Genomic DNA, 18484 nt, shown 5'->3' with positions numbered 1-18484 from the left:
CAGAAACTGCATAGAGGTGACCACAGTGAAGGGCTGAGGGGAAAGTCCATGGGTTTGAATCTAGGCTAAACTCTAATCCTGGTCTCCAATTTCTGCTCTTCAAAATGCTAATAATAATAGTACTCCTTTAACAAGGTTTAATAGGATTAATAAATCGTGAACACTCAATGAGTTTATACACATAGGGCACTTTGGAAGTTAATGATTATTATTAGCTTAATGTAAATTATCATCATCACCATTATCAATGTAACTTAGTATATAGTAAATGCTTATATTAAAAAAGAAGTTTTCTTCAACTTTTTTATCTTATTTCTTCAGTGTCACTCATCTTCAATATTTCATCCTGAGATCCTGTTTCATATTATACTATGAAAAATTGTTAATATTTCACCCATGCTTGTTTTGTTATTTTCACTTTTACCACTACCATTTATTTTTAGTTCTATGGAAAATATTAAGGCTTATTTTTAATATTTTGGCACCAATTGTTTTGTCTGAATGATCCAATCTGATACACTTTTTTATAATCAGAAATCCTCTTTCAGACCAAACAAAATTCATATCAACAAATTTTTGTTGGAAGTTCCTACAATGTGTTACATATTATCCCAGGGGCCATGGTCCTTTTCAATCTCAGATTCTTCTCTCTTGGCACCCGTTTTTTTTTTTTTTTTTTGTATATATTAAAAAAAACATGTTTTTATTATTTCTTAAGGATCAAACCTATGATATGAAAGGGGATTATAATAGAATTTATTAGTGATTAAATGTTAATATTTGTATCCCTTAGAACAGCACCTGATGCATAGTAAATCTTTCAGAAGTAATAAGTTTAATCAACTAAAAAATACAAATGAACAAAATTCTACATTTTCTTTTTTTTCCAAAATTCTACATTTGCTATATGCTTTCTTGACTTTCATTATTTTTTTAAAAAAGATTTATTTATTTTAGAGAGAGTAAGCACATGAGCAAGTGGGGGAGGGGCAGAGGGACAGGGTGAGGAAAGATCTCCAGCAGACCCCCTGCTGAGCAAGGAGCCAGACCCAGGGCTCCATCACATGACCCTGAGATCATGACCTGAGCAGAAACCAAGAGTCAGATGCTCAACAGACTGAGCCATTCAGAACCCCTTTTGACTTGCATTATAATTTTGTGTTGTTGGGAGATGTTTGTTTCTTCATATTGTGCTCTTTCTTTTGAAATGCAACATTTTTTTCTTATTTCAGATAAGTTTTTTCTTTGTCTCATGTTTAACAGGAAGAAGAATTAACTTTCATTTTGTGCTCTGAGGTAGGTTCTTCCAGAGATTGTGGAAAACCCTCTCTCTTCTTTCAAGTTGCCATGAAGTGTTGAGAACATTGAGATTTGGCTAGAGACCTATTGGCTAGAGATTTTAACAGTAATCAAGATATTGAGAGAACACGAGACGGAGAGGATGGGTGGTTCTCCTTGTTTGTTGTAGAAGCAGCTGGACAGGAGCTTGAGCTAGCTGTTCAACACCTGCCATAGACTAGCTGCAAAGCAGTAAGTCTGTTCTCAGGCACTTTGCTTAACCCAGATACCAACTTTAAGCAGCAGTCTAGACTAATCCAGCGTGCTGGGGTATGTATTCGACATGGCCTCATGGACTTCAGAAGATCATTGCTAGAAGACTACTGATTTCCCTGACACAACCTAGTCCTTACTCCTTCAAGTTGTGAGATCCACTATCAATTTACAAGTGATTTGTGGCAGGTCATGTGCTACATTTTTCCTTTCATTAATCTACTTTTACCCATACTTTGCCAGCTGACATGTCTTTATACATGTGGCATGAACATACTACCATTTTTTTCTTTTGTCTGGTTTCCAATGCTAATATTTTTTCTTGTTTCATAACCACTTGATTATTTGAAGATGAATCTCAGTGTGGGCAATTCAGGAACATGTTCTCAATCTTCCATCATGCCTTAGATCCTTACTAGTAACATTTTATGATACTTACACTAGTATCAAAATACTTCACCATACTCATAAATATGATACAACAAAGAATATTTTTTCCTATATGAAAATGGAACCAATACTGAGGAACGAATGACAGGAATTTAAGATAAATCTCTTCCTAAAACAGAACCTCATATATATTTACCTTAAAATATTTTTGTTGCATATATTTCAAGTTAATGCCTTGTGTTCATGTGAATCTTAAAAGACTAGTTCTGCCCAGTACAAATGAAAGCAAAGCTTGAAGTACACTATCTTAATTATAAATGTTATGGGTCCACTGTTTGAGAGGGCTTTTCTCCAGAGATTACAAATAAAATGAAGTACATCCAATTAAGTGCCAGATTGACAAGAATTTTCCTTTATGCTTACTGGCAACCCTCAGATAACTCATTCAGAATTAGAGATTCAAGTACTCTCAATGACAGCGGGACTCCACTTTCTACTCACTCTGACATTTCTATCAATGCATAATGGAAATACTGAAACTCTTATTAAAGTGTGTGTGTGTGTGTGTGTCTGTGTAGTAAAAATAACCAAAAAAATAAAAAGGGAAGGAAAATATTTTGCTGTCCATTTTTCTCTGTATTCAAAGAGATTTTAAATATTTCTCTTCTGAACATGTTATCTGCAAAGCTCAAAACCAAATTACCTTCTTCATAATAACGACTGTGCTTACGTGAAAGGAATTTACATTAAAAATAAATATGTGCATATGTTGAAATAAGGCAGATATCAAATATATATATTCAGTAATAGTGTAATATGTGTACTTTATTATGTAATATATATACTCTGAAATTAGGGTAGTACAATTTATTTATTTATTTAGATTTTATTTATTTATTCATGATAGACATGGAGAGAGAGAGAAAGAGAGAGAGAGAGAAGCAGAGACTCAGGCAGAGGGAGAAGCAGGCTCCATGCAGGGAGCCCAACGTGGGACTCAACCCCGGGTCTCCAGGACGGTGCTCTGGACCAAAGGCAGGCGCCCAACTGCTGAACCGCCCAGGGATCCCCTGGGTAGTACAATTTATGACAGAAGAAGAAAGGGATCAAACAAACCAATACAAAAACCTTCCAGAGAGCAAAATTTCAACTCTCTAAATTTATGAAAATATAGTCTTAAAAAAATAGAGTAATTCTCCCATCTACCACTTAGCAAAGATGAATACTCAATATAAATAGAAAAATTTTTGACAGCTGGGATAATGTGCCTTAATGGTTCATTGACAGGCAGACTGGTTTCGACCATCTGCATATTTATTTCCATTTCCATGGTGGTCCAGCTGCAAGTATTACCACATTTGATAATGCCTTCAATTAGATCTTCACTCTTAATGGATATCATTATTTTTCATAACCACCCTCCCATGGGTTTCATTCAAAGTAAGCAACAATACAAATATATAAGTGATACAGTTAACATTCGGTAATATTAGGTCTCATTTTACTACAGGAGTGACAAATACTAAAAAGTTTCAGCAAACATATGCCTTTATACTGACTCAATATATTTCAATTTGTCTCCTCAGTGATTTTGTGAACTAATCCTTTATCACTCTTTTAGATTATATATTCATCTGATACATTTTACGAGAAAGTAGGTCATATATATTAGTGGACACCCAAAGATCCATTCCTACTTATTTGCCTTTATTTTGTGATTGATTCCTGCCTTCTTAATCAGCTCTGCTTTTAATATTATAGAAACTCGCGGTTCTCCATGAAGTAAGATAAAAGCTGAATTACAATTCATTTTTTTTCCTTAGGGCCTCAAATGATAAAGGTAGCTTTAGAAATCTGAGACATGCTGAGATTTAGCTGAAAGCAAGAAGAGACTTAAATCATCCCCACAACAGAAAAGCCTGCAGGCAAGTAAGATGGACCAATTAGAGCATTCCAAGTCATTCCCAATGGTTCTTTAAGTCAGATGTTAATTATCACTAGACTCACTGGGGACCCAGCGTTCTTTCTGTATATCAAGACCTACTTGGACCTTAATTTGGCTTTGTCAAAATAACCTTTGTCTGTGACAAAAGTCTTCTTTAACTTGTAAGGCTGATTAAGCTTTGCTATATAGGAGTGGTGAGCTAATTTTATTTTGAAGTCCTTTGAAATCCATACGAAATCTTTGTCCAGAAAACATCTACCTTTAAGTATTTTCAGATGAACTCCTAGAGTCATTGAGATTATTTTTTATTATGTAGAACCAATATAATTGTGTTTATAATAATTGGACCATAGAAAATGTTTTTAATAACTAAGTCTTTGTTTTGTTAAAAAAAAAAAGAAAAAACTGAAACTATCTTACATATGACAAACATCATGGCTCTGGTTAATTGCTTGGAAAAAACATTGGGCTAACTGGTGGGTCGTGTCTTTGTGAACTCTGAACTTAGACCTCTGGTTTATTAGAGTAAAATATACATACAGAATATCTATGTTGCCTTCTTTGGGGTCCTGATATCCCCACCATTTCTTTTTCAATCAAGACAATGTATTTCTGATGATGTACGTATTTTGTGACAGAAAATTTTTAACCAAACCAATACTGTGAAGCTGAGCTTGGTGCTATCATTTAAAAGGCACATGTTTTGAAAGAAACAAAACTAGATTTGAGTCCTGGCCCTTTCGTTACCATGTATGTGGCCTTTGGCAAAAGACTTACCTGAGTCTCAAACTCCTAATCCTTAAAACGTGGATAATGATCTCAAGTGTGTAGGGTTTGTTAAAAAGATTAGAATTTAATGTATGTGATGCCTGATAAAACACACTGCCTGATAAAAACAGTGTGTATTAATATACCTTATTATTGTTATTCTCATTCTATTAGGATATTTCAAATTATCTGATCACTGCTACATCAAGAATCCTACATAGCCATGGAAGCTTTTTATGTCCTGTTGCAATGTTATTTTCTATTTTAAGATATAATAAAGAATTAATGCCTCTTGGATATTTTAAATGTTGCAGCTTCAGAGTTATCCAGAATATTGTGTGGAAATTTGTTTTCTGCAAATCCATCTATGCTGAAGAGTATAGTTTAATTGTAAGCACATGATGAACGTGGGCATATCGAGAACTGTCTCATTTGTGTCTTTCTGTCTGCCAAATCATACAGAACCTACTAAAATAAGTGAAGTGGAGAATGAGCCAACTTTCTGAGAAGCTTTAGGAAGGACACATGTGACATACTAGAGGAATGCAAGACCAGAAATAAACAGTAGTATAGCACAGTCTCTTGCTAAGAGTGACATTTCCAAGTTTGGGCTAAATTTCATCATTTCCTTAGATGCAAGCCAGGAAGTGATTACTATGTAACTCTGTATATGGCCTAGTTAAGAGTTTCTCTAAAGTTTCAGCTATATAATTTCAGTTTCTCCATACCTCGAAAGGTTCGGTTTTCTGGTAAATTAGGATGAGTATAAAAGCGTATGAGCAATAGTAATTGCAAGAAAAATGTCGGTGGTTTTTGAAGTTTCACTAGAGCACAAAGTAAGTAGAGAGAATAGAAGCGAAGGTCAACAAAGCAAGTGCCCTCACCTGGCAGGCATTTCAGGCAAGAGACTTTGACATGATCTAAAGTAAATGGTCTTCGCACTTAACAGGAAAACAAACAGTCACGATGTGTTTAAAGATGGGTATTTTCCACAATAAGATGAAAACAGCTTTATGTTTAGGACCTTTTGTACCAAAGAAGCTAAACTCAGACTGTCATCGTGTGCGAGCACAACACCAGTTACCAAAAGTTTCTGCTAATTTTTATAACCCACTAAAAGATTAGAGTTAACATTCAGTGATTCCCCAGAGTAATTGTAATCACTTGCACAGTGTATAATGTTATTCTGAGAACATCAATTGCTTAAAATTGATAACAGTTCCACCCTAGAATTACATAGCCAATTATGTGTCTCTTTCATTTGTCACACCAGATTAGATTTCTGGCCCATCTAGTTAGGCAGATTGCCTTTGCCAGTGACCAATACAAGCAATGTTTTAATGCGAGGAAAAGAGAACACAATGATAGAAGAAGTGAAATAAATGAGCAGGTCTCACTGCGTTGGCTTTCTGAGAAGACTAGCATGCAATCATATATCTAGAGCTTATTAACACATATCATACTGAGAGGTAACCTGATACAAATATATCTGACACAGTTGGACATGAGAATCTTGAAGGACATATAAAACATCATTTAGGATGTTTGCTTCTATCACTCTGATTATCTTAAAGTCTTGTCATACCCCCATTTTAAAGAAAAACAGAAAAACCCCAATTGTCTTAAACCGACAGGGCTGAGCTACCGAGAGTTATGGCCGTACTGGGGCAGTCGTGCTTATTGAGGCTCTAGCTCTATTCCATATTCCCATTCTGGTGCCAGCTCTGTCTTCAGTCTTCACGGTAGCTGGAAAGCTCCCCATCATTCCTCTGCACCCATTGTTTTGTTTGATTTCACACAAAAAGTGATGGAGCCTGTATTACCTGGCTACCAGAAGACAAAAGACCTATAGTTACTCTCCTTTGATCATCACAGGCCACGTAGGTCTGAAAAAAGAACATCTATCTTCTTGGTTTCCCCTATCTTTCAGAAGACTTTTGCCAAGGTAGCAGTTCCGGCCACTCTTTCCACATCTCCTTCTCTTGTTGGAGGAGGCATGCCCTATCAAACTGGCGAGGAGCTAAGGTCTCCCATCCTTTAATAAATCCTTCCTGGGAGAATGAGGTGTTCTTGCAATGTCTTGTGCTTATATCGTTGCAGCAGATATCACAGTTTCCTCTAGGGTTTTCTCCCTTTCCTGGCTGCAAGTGTCTCTAAGAAAGGATGAAATAGTTACCATTATACCTCTATGGCCTGTTGTACAAGACCAGATTTATAGTGCTCAATATATACCTGATGATGAATTCATGAAACTGAAATTTGGTTCCGTTGTATCACGTAGCATGTTTCTGATAGGCCTACATGAATCATACTGCACTTCCGTGCCTATCGCATCATTCCTCCATTCTAGTTCTTCAGTTTCCACTTGCTGTGTGTTATTCCTTTCACTCGGGGAAGAAGTACCATAGCATGAAAACTTGATCCTTACTCATGTAAGCTGCTTTTAAAGACACTTTAAGGATGGTTTGAAGGCTGCTAAGTTAGGTAATTCTAGGATGAAGGTAAAACCAGATGTTTTCATATAGGATAACAATGTCTCGGTCTTGTGGACAGAGAAAGTATCCAAGTTCATGCTGAACTATCTGGTGAAAATACACTATTAGCCATTGCATCTATCCACCTATCAGCTCTTTTCAAAAATTCTGGGAAGCCCATTTACACTTCATTTAGGGGCCATCCATTAAGAAAGGCTAATCATCGATCCTATTTAGAGATTTCAAGTGGAAGTAGAATTCATTCTAGGAAGAAGAGTACAGGTCAATGAGCGTGAATAAATTCACAAGCAAATCCCTTGAGAAGCTTCTCAGTTGTTTATGGGACTTTCCCTGAGCTACATCATCTAAATTTGGGGCTTTTGGTCTAGCATTAAAGATAGTCCTGGAGCTTGACCATCTCTTCCTACAGGGAGCCTGGGCTGCAGCTGCCTAATAATATGGAAGGAGAATGAAGGTCTCTAAAAAGATTTTCACCATGCATCTTTGATCACCATCTCCAAAGCTGGTAAAAGGAGGACAAATTTATTGAGCACAGGCTTTTTTGGTTACCTAAGATATAATACCCATATTTTATCTCATGGACATATGCCAAAGATCACTGGCCTTTAAACTAAGACACCCCTCTCTCTACAGCTTCCAAACTGTAAGTCTACCTTTGAGAAAGAGATGGTAAAGAAGGGATAAAAACGTATAATGTAAAAAAAAAAAAAAAAAAAAAAAAAAACGTATAATGTTTGTTCTTCTCCGATTGATTCATTTCACTCAGCATAATACCCCCCACTAATAAAAAATAAATTTATTATTAAAAAAAACAAAAAAAAAACAAAAAAAAAACAAAAAGAAGGGATAAAAACATAACATTAATTGCATCATGCACCTCTAATATTAGACCCCTCCTTGGACACTAATGAGGTGGGGAGGAAGTAAGTAAGTGGGGGCAGGGAGGTAGGAAGCCCTCTGCACATGAAGATGTCTTAAGTATGAAACTTGAACATTGGGTCTTGAGCTTTGTCTCCAACATTTTAGTTATAACCTCACAACTCTATTGCAAATAGCCACTGAAGCAGATCAATACATTAATCATTTGAATACCACAAAGCCCCAAGCCTACATTCTCATTTCTCTCATGAGGACTATGACCTCAAGGGTAGCAAGCATCAATGTTAGGCTACCGCAAAAGGTAGCTAGGCTTTTTGACTTAGGGGGAGGTAGCCTTTGCTGCATTCTGGAGTCTGATAATGAAGACTCAAATCATAAGTCTGATAATAAGACACAGATCATACATTTATGGCATTATTTTTGGTCTAATGAATGCTGAATATTCACATAGCTGAATGGCATACCTAAGATTACTTGTGCATATATGGGTTTACACATGTTTCGATCACCTTTTATATTCAGCAAAGAAGGTGCCAGTTCATGGAGCTTATCTTTTTTTTTTTTTTTTTAAAGCAAAATGAAACAGGACACTTTGGAAAAATAATATGTAGCTTACTTAAGAACAACACATTTATTAGGTGAATATTTTTATATTCGGGAAAACATGATGTAATCAGACCACTTGTTTTTCTGGAATCTAAAAGAAAAAGTTGCCAAATCCCCAGAAGTAGATACTTGATGTGTAAGAAAAGTTCAGTCGTTCTGAGTCTGTGAGGTAATAAACTCCAGAAACTCTCTTAAACCCGTCCCTTTGGAAGGTTTTTGCATTTGTGGACTGATGTATGTAAGTACCAAGAGCTACATCTTTGAGAACCCAAGTGTCTGGCATACTTTACTAACCTAAGCAACCAGAGAGTGAAATTAGCCTCCCTGGAAGAACAGAGTGGAATGTGCAGCCATGTGAACAAGAGATCATAAAATAAAAGACAAGCATCATGCATTCCCACTGGACTGACCTACAAAGCAACATAGAAGTAATAGAAATTGGGAGCTGATGCCACCATGGCAGTCCTTTAGTTTACATGTGGAAAATAGGCATTTTAGACTATAACTTTGTGTCGTGGCCTTTGAAAAATCTGAGGGAAAAATACTGAACTTCCTGATGCTATGGCTGATGGAGTTGGAATAATTAATGAAAAAATAATATGGACATTAGCACACTGATTTAGTGGAACACTTTATTCTGATAATTAAGACTTTATGCTTTCTAAGTAGTTACCTGAAATTTAATATCCTGCAGTTTCCTGGTTAAAATGATTCTTTCTTTAGAATTCCCATTCCATGGGCCACCTGGGTGGCTCAGCTGTTGAGCGTCTGCCTTCAGCTCAGGGTGTGATCCTGGAGTCCTGGGATCGAGTCCCACACCAGGCTCCCTGCATGGAGCTTGCTTCTACCTCTGATTGTGTCTCTGCCTCTCTGTCTCTTTCTTCTCTCTGTGTGTTTTTCATGAATAAATAAATAAAATCTTAAAAAAATAGAGTTCCCATAACATTCTATATACATCACTTGCTCTTCTTACATCACAACAGAAGAGTCTGTCAATCTAGGAGCATTTGATAATGAGGATTTTGTCTTATGAGTCCTCAGTCCTATTTGGTTATTGGCAAACTAAAAATTTAACCATTTCTTAAATAAGATTTTTAAAATCCAGTGCTTGAGAGACTTGGCTGGCTTCAATCTGATTGAAAACTTGTTTAAATGCGATTGGAAAATCAGTCTACCTTGCTTTCTTCTAATAAAATGGAAACCCTAATTTTTACACATACAGAAGAAATATCTCAAGAAAACACCAAAATTTGCCAAAATAGAAAAGAGGGAAAATGTGCTTTTTAAATTTTCTTTATATTTACCTCGTAATTATTATTATTAATTTTTTGGTGGCTGGAGGTACCAGAATGATGCTGTCATATACACACACAAAATACGGCTACTTTTATAAAATAACTTTTCTAAATACTTTTATAAAATACTTTTATAAATAACTTTTATTCAGGTACAATATTCAACATCTATATATCTTTAGCATCTTTTAGCATTTGTATTGGCGTCTCAACCTATAGCCTTTGTGTAATGCCAGTCTTCAGTCTATTTTATAAATAAAGTTTTTTTGGAGCACATCCACCCTGTCCTTTTACATATATGTCTTTCAAGCTACCATTACAGAATTGAGTAGTTACAATAGATACTTGGATTTTGTAAAAACTATACTATTTACTCTCTGTTTTTTTAATAAGTTGGTCAACTCCCATTAGGACATAAACACACTTGAAATTCCATTCCTTAGCAATTTTTTTTAAGATTTTATTTATTCATTCATGAGACACAGAGAGAGAGGCAGAGACACAGGCAGAGGGAGAAGCAGTCCCTGCAAGGAGCCCGATACGGGATTCGATCCCAGGACTCCGGGGTCATGCCCTGAGCCAAAGGCAGGTGTTCAACCACTGAGCCACCCAGGCATCCCAAATTCCATTAACCCAATCATCACATAGCTGTTTCTTTCTCTTCTCCAAATATAGCTAAATTTCTTGAAGTAACTTATTAAACTCATTGTCTCCTTTTACTCCTTATGTGATTGCCCTTAGTTTTCTGTACCCATAATTCTACTGAATCTGGGATCCAAAATCATTCACTGTGGTTCATCCAGTTCACAGAAAATATTTTCTTTTTGTACTTGCATACAAGTGACCTTTTGGTAACGTTTTTTATTCCTCCGTTTATTTTTATAAAGCTACAGAGCATGTCTCAAATCACACCACTCTCACTTGCTAAAGATATATGTTCAGCTGTCTAATGCACATGTATGCTTGACTGTCTTCCAGAAATATCATATCCAAGGTCTGGACATCTAAACTCATCATCTCTCCAGTGATTTCTTTTTATTGTACTAAGGTAATATTATGTCTACCCAGTGGCCTAACATGAGAGGCATTTATCAGCTTACGGTATTTCTCCACACCTTTTCATAGGCTTCCACTTCCTTGTAGGAGAGAGTCTATACTCCTAAACCTGACTTACAAGTGCCATCATGGGCTGGTCCCTTCTTCCCTCTCCCTCCTTACCTTTTAAACCTGTATCCTTTACCTTTTATAATCCAGCAAATATCACTGAGTTTATTTCAGTCTCTTGAGAGTTTCATGTTTTTTTTTTTTTTTTCCATCTAAATGTTTAAATATGCTCTCTCCATCTTTCTAGAATGGAGGCCAGGGATATGTGTCTCCACTCTGTGTTATTGGTAGGTTGGAAATGAGGGAAGGCATGTCTGTGTTACCACCGTATCCCTACCCCCAAGACATCCCTACCCTCAGAACACTCAGATTTGTTATCAGTTACTGTTCCCAATTTTTTAGCCCTAGAAGTTTCTGTTCTTGTTGTTACTATGATGTTTGCTTATTTGTTTTGTGGCAAACTGATGAATTTTGCAATGTGCATGTAGGATACTAAAGTGGCTTAAGAAAGACCAGGTATTAATTGAACACCAATAAAAAATAAATTTATTTAAAAAAAAGAAAGACCAGGTACCCAATTATCACAACCATGTTCTGAAAAGTTTCTGTGTTTTGATGAAAAACCATAATCATATATAAAAATATATGACTCAGAGTCTCGGGAGCAGCTACGGCTGTCTTTATTAGAGTAGAAGAGTCACTTTCTCAATGACAGCTATGGGGAAGACTAGTTACCCTTCAGGGTTACCACTTTGGGAATGCAAACTGGTGTAGCCACTCTGGAAAACAATATGGAGTGCCTCAAAAATTAAAAATAGAACTATTCTATAACCCGACAACTGTGTTATGAGGTATTTGCCTAAAGGATACAAAAATACTGATCCAAAGGGGCACATGCACCCCAATGCTGTGATAGCAGCATTATCAACAATAACCAAATTATGAAAAGAGCCCAAATGTCCATCAACTAAAGAATGGATAAAGAAGCTGTGGCCTAGGGATGCCTGGGTGGCTCCCTGGGTGCCTGGGTGGCTCAGCGGTGAGCATCTGCCTTTGGCCCAGGGCATTATACCAGGGTCTGGGATCAAGTCCCGTGTAGGGCTTCCTGCAGGAAACCTGCTTCTGCCTCTCTCTGTGTCTCTGCCTCTCTGTCTTTCATCAATCAATAAATAAATCTTTTTTTTAAAAAAAGAAGCTGTGGTATATCTATATACACAATGGAATATTACTCAGCCATCAAAAGAATGAAATTTTGCCATTTGCAATGTTGTGGATAGAGCCAGACTGTATTCTGCTAAGCAAAATAAGTCAGTTAGAGAAAGACAAATATCATATGATTTCACTCATATGTGGAATTTAAGAAATAAAACAGATGAACCTATGGATTAAAGAAAAGAGGCAAAAAAAGAAACAGACTTAACTAAAGAAAACAAACTGAGGGTTGCTGGAGGGGAGGTGGGTGAGGGTGGGCTAAATGGGTGATCTCTATTAAGGAGGGCACTTGCGATGAGCACCAAGTGTCATATATGTAAGTGATGTAAGTGAACCAATATTACCCTATATGTTAACTAACTATAATTTAAATTCCTGGACAGGAAAAGTTATATTTTCTTTTCTTTTTTTAAGATTTATCCATTAATTTGAGAGAGAGAGAGAGAGAGAGAGAGAGAGAGAGAACATGATTTGGAGGGGAGCAGAGGGAGAGAATCCTCAAGCCGATTCCTCACTATGGGCAGAGCCCTATGATCCCAGGGACCATGAGATCATGACCTGGGACAAAACTAAGAGTCAGACACTCAACTGACTGAGCCACCCAGGCACCCCAGGAAAGTTATGTTTTCAGCAATTTTATATATGTTGCAAATATCTTATCATTTTTCCCCATTTACTTTACTTGTTAGGATTTTTTGTTTGTTAACGTAGTTTTAAAATTTGCGCAGAGGCTAAAAATAAAGATATTAACATTTTAATTTTCATATTTCTAGTTTTACATTGGTGTTATAATAATATGAACTTGAAACCTTATTTTTTATTACTCTTAAAAGTAATTTTTAACTAATGCTTCTAATTTTTAACAAAAGGTATTTCACATTTGATTGTAATAATATAGTAATTATGATAAATTAATTTTACATTAATGGTAATAATAAATCTACCCAACATTTTTATTAGTTTAGGTAGTTGAAATGCTTAAAGATTGAAATGTAAACCACATACACAGTATGTGCTGATTTCTTCCATGTGAAGTGCTACAAATTTACAGAAGTTACTTGATACTCTGAAAATGACACATGACCTACAAATGCATCCATACTAACATCTTTCCAAAAAAACAGTCCCTATTTTAATCTATTAGATCTATAACTGGAATCAAAGAAAAAAATTGTTAAATAGACGTCAAGATAATTTGGAATTAGGTGTACAATTCATTTCAAACCCAAAATATTTCTTTCAGATTTCCAGATTTTTCCACTATCACACTTAGATTTTAAATTTAATTTATTTTTTATTTTTTTTATTTTTTTTAATTTAATTTGAATAGTTAGATGATTATGTCTGCACCCTGAACCCATCAAAATGACACAATGTTTTGAAGAGATATACCCATATATCAGTACCATTAAAAATTTCCCCCCAGTTTTTGGAACAGATGGTAGGAAAAGACCTCTTGGAAATTACTTGGCTAACAGGAGCATAACTTAACAAGAATAAATAAAAATGCAAATTGATGTACTATGCTTCAAATCCTATTGAAAAGAGATTTAAAAATTTAAAAAGTAGGGTGCCTGGGTGGCTCAGCTGGATAAGTGTCCAACTGCTGGTTTCAGTTGAGGTCCTGATCTCAGGGCCATGAGATCAAGCTCTGGGTAGAGCTCCGTGCTCAGTGGGGAGTCTACTTGCGATTCTCTCTCTCCCTCTGCCCCCCTCCCCGCTCCTGCTCTCTCTCTCTAAAAATAAATAATCTTTTTAAAAATGTAAAAAGTAGTAGAGATTTGAAAATAAAAATTGCTTTTTTTAAGTACAAGGCAAAACAAGAAATGCAACAGGACCCGAAAATATAGAAAATTAAAAACAGAAAGGTACACAATCCGCATAAAACCAACTATGGTAAAACACAGAGGTGACTGTATCTGTTTAATACACTATGACAGTGGCACGATGTCCAGACAAAAGCAATAGAGTTTAATGAAGCCTGTTATTATTTAGGTAATGATGACTACTTTTGATGACACTGCAGTAAGTACAAATAGATGCGTTAACTTCACACAATCCAGCCATTGATTAACGATATACAATTCCATGAAATTTAATTCTGAATATAAACTTTAAGGATGCAAGGTTGGATAAACACAAGTTTTTGATGGAAATAAAGCAGTTCAATCTTCTGAAGATCCACACATTTACCAGTTTACCTACTTACGAAATAAGCTTACCGAAGTTAATTCCATTTCCTGAACTCATAAAGCATGTTGGTAATATATTTGACTAAATTGTGGGATGGTGTGTGATTTCGTTTATTTTATATTTAGTTCATTTTAGTAAAGATGCTATAATACTTAGGTGATGCGGATAGAATGTTGCAATGACCATTGTGTTTTTACCTCATGGCCTAATTTCATTACTTGTACATTAAGTCAGCACATACATACTGCATCTGTGCAATTAAAAATAATATATACTCCTCCTAAGTGATACAATATTCCAATAGTATGTAATATCATAAGGTTAGTTTTCTGATATTTAATTTTTTTTAAAGTGACAAATAGCTTGGAAAATTGATCATCTTATATCTTTATATTTTTTGACTCAGATGCTCCTTTATTTATTTTAATTATTAATTTTTTATTTTTTGCTCTTTTAAATCTTTAAATATATTTGCACAGTTATTATGCACCTGTTACAAACACCAAGACCGATCATCTCTCTGATTGTGCTTCTCTTAGGACAGAAACAATTAAGCTGGCAGAAATAAGGGTAATGCCCTGGTCACAGGCACCTCCACCACCACCATTTGCTGTAGAAAAGAATTTATTCTGAGCTAGAGACCAATTTTAATGAACTACAAATTTGATTTCAACAAATTCACAGAGAAACCTCCCACTAATTCCATTTTCTTACCTAAATGACAGACTAATGATCTCCTTTCAAATGAAAGGATCAGAGAGGAGAGTAAGTTTGTCCTAAAGCAGAGATAATTTTAGCAGACTGGGCGACTGATGCTACACTTCTATCCCATCCTGCTCTGGTTGGTGGTCTTTTCCTCCTGTTTCTCTTCATTCCTTTTATACTTTACTTTCTTCCTGGTTCATATCCCCTGCATACTACAAAGTAGTCTCTTTATTTGTTTATTTTCTCTCTCCTCTCTAGTACGCAAGCTCCATAACACAAGGATTTTGCTTGTCTGCTTGACTACCATATCCACAGTTCCTAGAACAGTACCTGCCAAATAGGATGCACTTAATATTTATTGAATTTAAGTTTTCCCTTTATCTTGATAGTTCTTATCTCCTTAATTAATGTCCCAAATCACCTATGACCAGATTTCTTACTGCCTCTGCCAAATTTCAAAAGCAAGCTGGCTACGTAATTTGTCGAGTCCAGTGAAAAATGAAATTGTTTAAAAAATTCTTAAGAACTTCAAGACAAAGACAGCAGAGCATTATCCCATGTGTGGTTACCTGTCAGTGTGGGGCCCTGTATAATTGCATGGGTCTCATACCTACAAAGTCAGGCCTTTATGTTTGAAATCCTTTATGTTTAGACTTTTAAATAATCAATAAGGGAATGAAGGTGTTCTTTAACATTCTTAGATATATCATCGCTTATAGATAACTGGCTATAAAAGGTATCAAAGTTAGGATATATGTTTGTTTAAATGAGGTATATTAATTGAATTATCAGAAAAGGAAAAGATTATAGGGAACCTCAGAGAGGGTCATAGTGCCATTTAGGGCAAACGTCTTTAAAAAAAAATTATACACAATCCAAGTTACAGTTAACTGTATGTTACTATTTGCTCTCTGTAAGGGGTAATACTAATATTAATATATTTATATTATTATACATAAAGTAATACTTACTTTCAGACTAACAGCCAGTGGATACCCAGGATTGGTAAAATTAGATCTCATTCAAATTTGAGGGGACAAAGTTGAAAGTTGAGAGAACTGGAGAAAAGGCAATAAAAGACAATTGATATTCCAACAAAGATTGCCTAAGCAAAAGAGGAAACGAGTTAGTCAAGACTCAAAATTAGTGTAGCCCAAGGCAAAATGAGATCTAATGGATCAAATGAGAAATTTTGGTGCTACTGTCATATTTGCAATTCTGTTATAGCACTCCTTTTATGTAGGCACGTCCTACAGAGATGAACCAAGCAAAGTCAGAAAACAAAATTCAATCACATACAATTCACACCCAGATTTTTCTTGCAGTTTATAGAGCTTACATCATCACAATGCCAGAAATAGTGACTACAATAATTACATAAGTGTGGTTAATCTAATGCAAAACTACATTTGTCCCAATGGGAAGCTATATTTAAACTAGCTGTGCAATGTCAAACTTAAACCCAGGATTCACTCCATTGCCCTTAAGTGCTACTCCAAAGAAACCCATCTTGTTCCTGCTTCCACTCTGGGACCTTAAAATCCCATTCTATGTGTCTTACTTCTGAATTATCTCAGTATTTGGAATTAGAAAATATGACTAAAGAACACTATAGAGAAGGAGCATTTCCCTTTTAACATAAAAACAAATGCTAACTACTCATTTTAAAAAGAAAACACAGATTTAGGATAATGCAGGCTTGCCTTCCTATTCCAATACGAAGTTTGTATCTTGTCTATAAGGGTAAAAGAATAAGATGCTATGAAGACATGGGTTTAATATGTTTATAGCAATTTAATCATTTTATCATATATTCATTATGTGTTGCTTCTTTATTCTAGAAGCTTCTGTACTTTAACAATACTCTCCTCCCTATAACACTTGACTTTGGACAGTTTCTGGTGATTTACTTAATAATGATATCACAGATGAGTAATAGTTGTGAACAGTATTTAGTAGCCAATGATAAAAGTTTCCCTCCAAAGGAAAGTATGTGTCAGAAAGGATAAAAGAAGTTCTCAAGCAAAATTACATTTAAAAATAGGGATTTAGAGGTGGGAAAACCAGTTTTCTCAAAGCAGTGATCATACGAGAACAGCTGTGATAACTGGATCTCAGCCAAAACCTTCACAAAATCTCAACCATGTTAGGATATAGCAAAAAGGTGTCAAATCCAACCATTAGTTATCAGAAGATAGGTCTTAATTAAATATTGGGCTCATGCCATCATCATTATGTTGGAAGCAAATTAGGCAGTAGACTTGCGTCAAAATAATAAGTGGAGAAACACACCTTCACAACAATATTCAATTCATGTAATTTAGAATTAAGTCCTTTCTAACCCATATATACTTCTGACACATTTTTTGACTTGATTTAGAAATTGAAAATCTAATTTCACAATTAGACGGCTGGCGTTTAAAGAGAAGGAGTAGTGAAGTGACTTTTGTAAGTGACCCACAGTAGGTCTGTGGTTGCATACTTTCTCTTTGAATATTTATGTGACATGTATGGAGGAAAGAAATCAAGAAAAATTGTTTTTGTCATATCAATCTCCACCTCTCTCTCTCTCTCTCTCTTTTTTTTGGTCTGATTTAGCAATAATTTCATCACAGAAAGGCTTTCTTCCTCCCAACTATCAGAAAACCGCCAAGTTAAAAGAGAGCTGTAGTCTCTTTTTAGTCAGCCCATGCATCTTTTTCTTTAAGCTTAGTGACCCTTCACTCAACCTGCACCAGTGCTCCCTTACGTCAGGTCAATGCGGTTTACTCTTCATCAAAATTCTAATTTTCAGAGAAACTAAAGGAGTAACCTGCAGTTATAAAACTCATGGTATTCTTACAAACAAAAATAGTTGAGAAAATGTGGCAATTATAGTATCCAAAATTTTTAAATGAAGTTCCAATTTAGAAAAGAAATTTCACCTTTTAATTGTATTCATCATTTTGTTTCTGAGTGTTGGCAATAAAAATACCAAGTAGTTATTGTGAGATATGTACAAAACAGAACAGGTGGGACCCCTGGGTGGCTCAGTGGGTTTAGCGCCTGCCTTCAGCCCAGGGCATGATCCTGGAGACCCGGGATCGAGTCCCCCGTTGGGCTCCCTGCATGGAGCCTGCTTCTCCCTCTGCCTGTGTCTCTGCCTCTCTCTCTGTGTCTCTCATGAATAAATAAATAAAATCTTAAAAAAAAAAAGCAGAACTGGTTTCTATCTTCAAGCACATTATAACCTTAGTGAAAAGGAATGCTATATTACACAACAGTGTTTAATAAAAGCAAGAGGGCATAAGGAAACAACCGCTCAAATGACTGTCTCCTCTACCTCAGGGTCTAAACTCAAC

The 18484-nt window shown here is 35.7% G+C and overlaps 1 long non-coding RNA gene across 10 annotated transcripts in view; it reads right to left on the bottom strand.

The window, feature by feature from the left end:
• The window catches only part of LOC144291477 (uncharacterized), a 352892-nt gene that overhangs the window by 97049 nt on the left and 237359 nt on the right, over positions 1-18484 (bottom strand). For 8 of the 10 annotated variants that reach the window (XR_013358745.1, XR_013358749.1, XR_013358753.1 and 5 more), the window contains 2 exons: positions 16115-16201; positions 9308-9521 (listed from right to left, as the gene is read on the bottom strand). This is a non-coding gene — a long non-coding RNA (uncharacterized LOC144291477). The remainder of the gene's footprint in view (positions 1-9307; positions 9522-16114; positions 16202-18484) is intronic. The other 2 variants (XR_013358750.1, XR_013358752.1) reach the window with 1 other exon arrangement.

The sequence above is a fragment of the Canis aureus genome, chromosome 20 (genome assembly GCF_053574225.1).
Source record: "Canis aureus isolate CA01 chromosome 20, VMU_Caureus_v.1.0, whole genome shotgun sequence".
Lineage (NCBI taxonomy): Eukaryota > Metazoa > Chordata > Mammalia > Carnivora > Canidae > Canis > Canis aureus.
The sequence above is the reverse complement of the archived record's forward strand: the minus strand, read 5'-3'. Positions and strand labels throughout refer to the sequence as shown.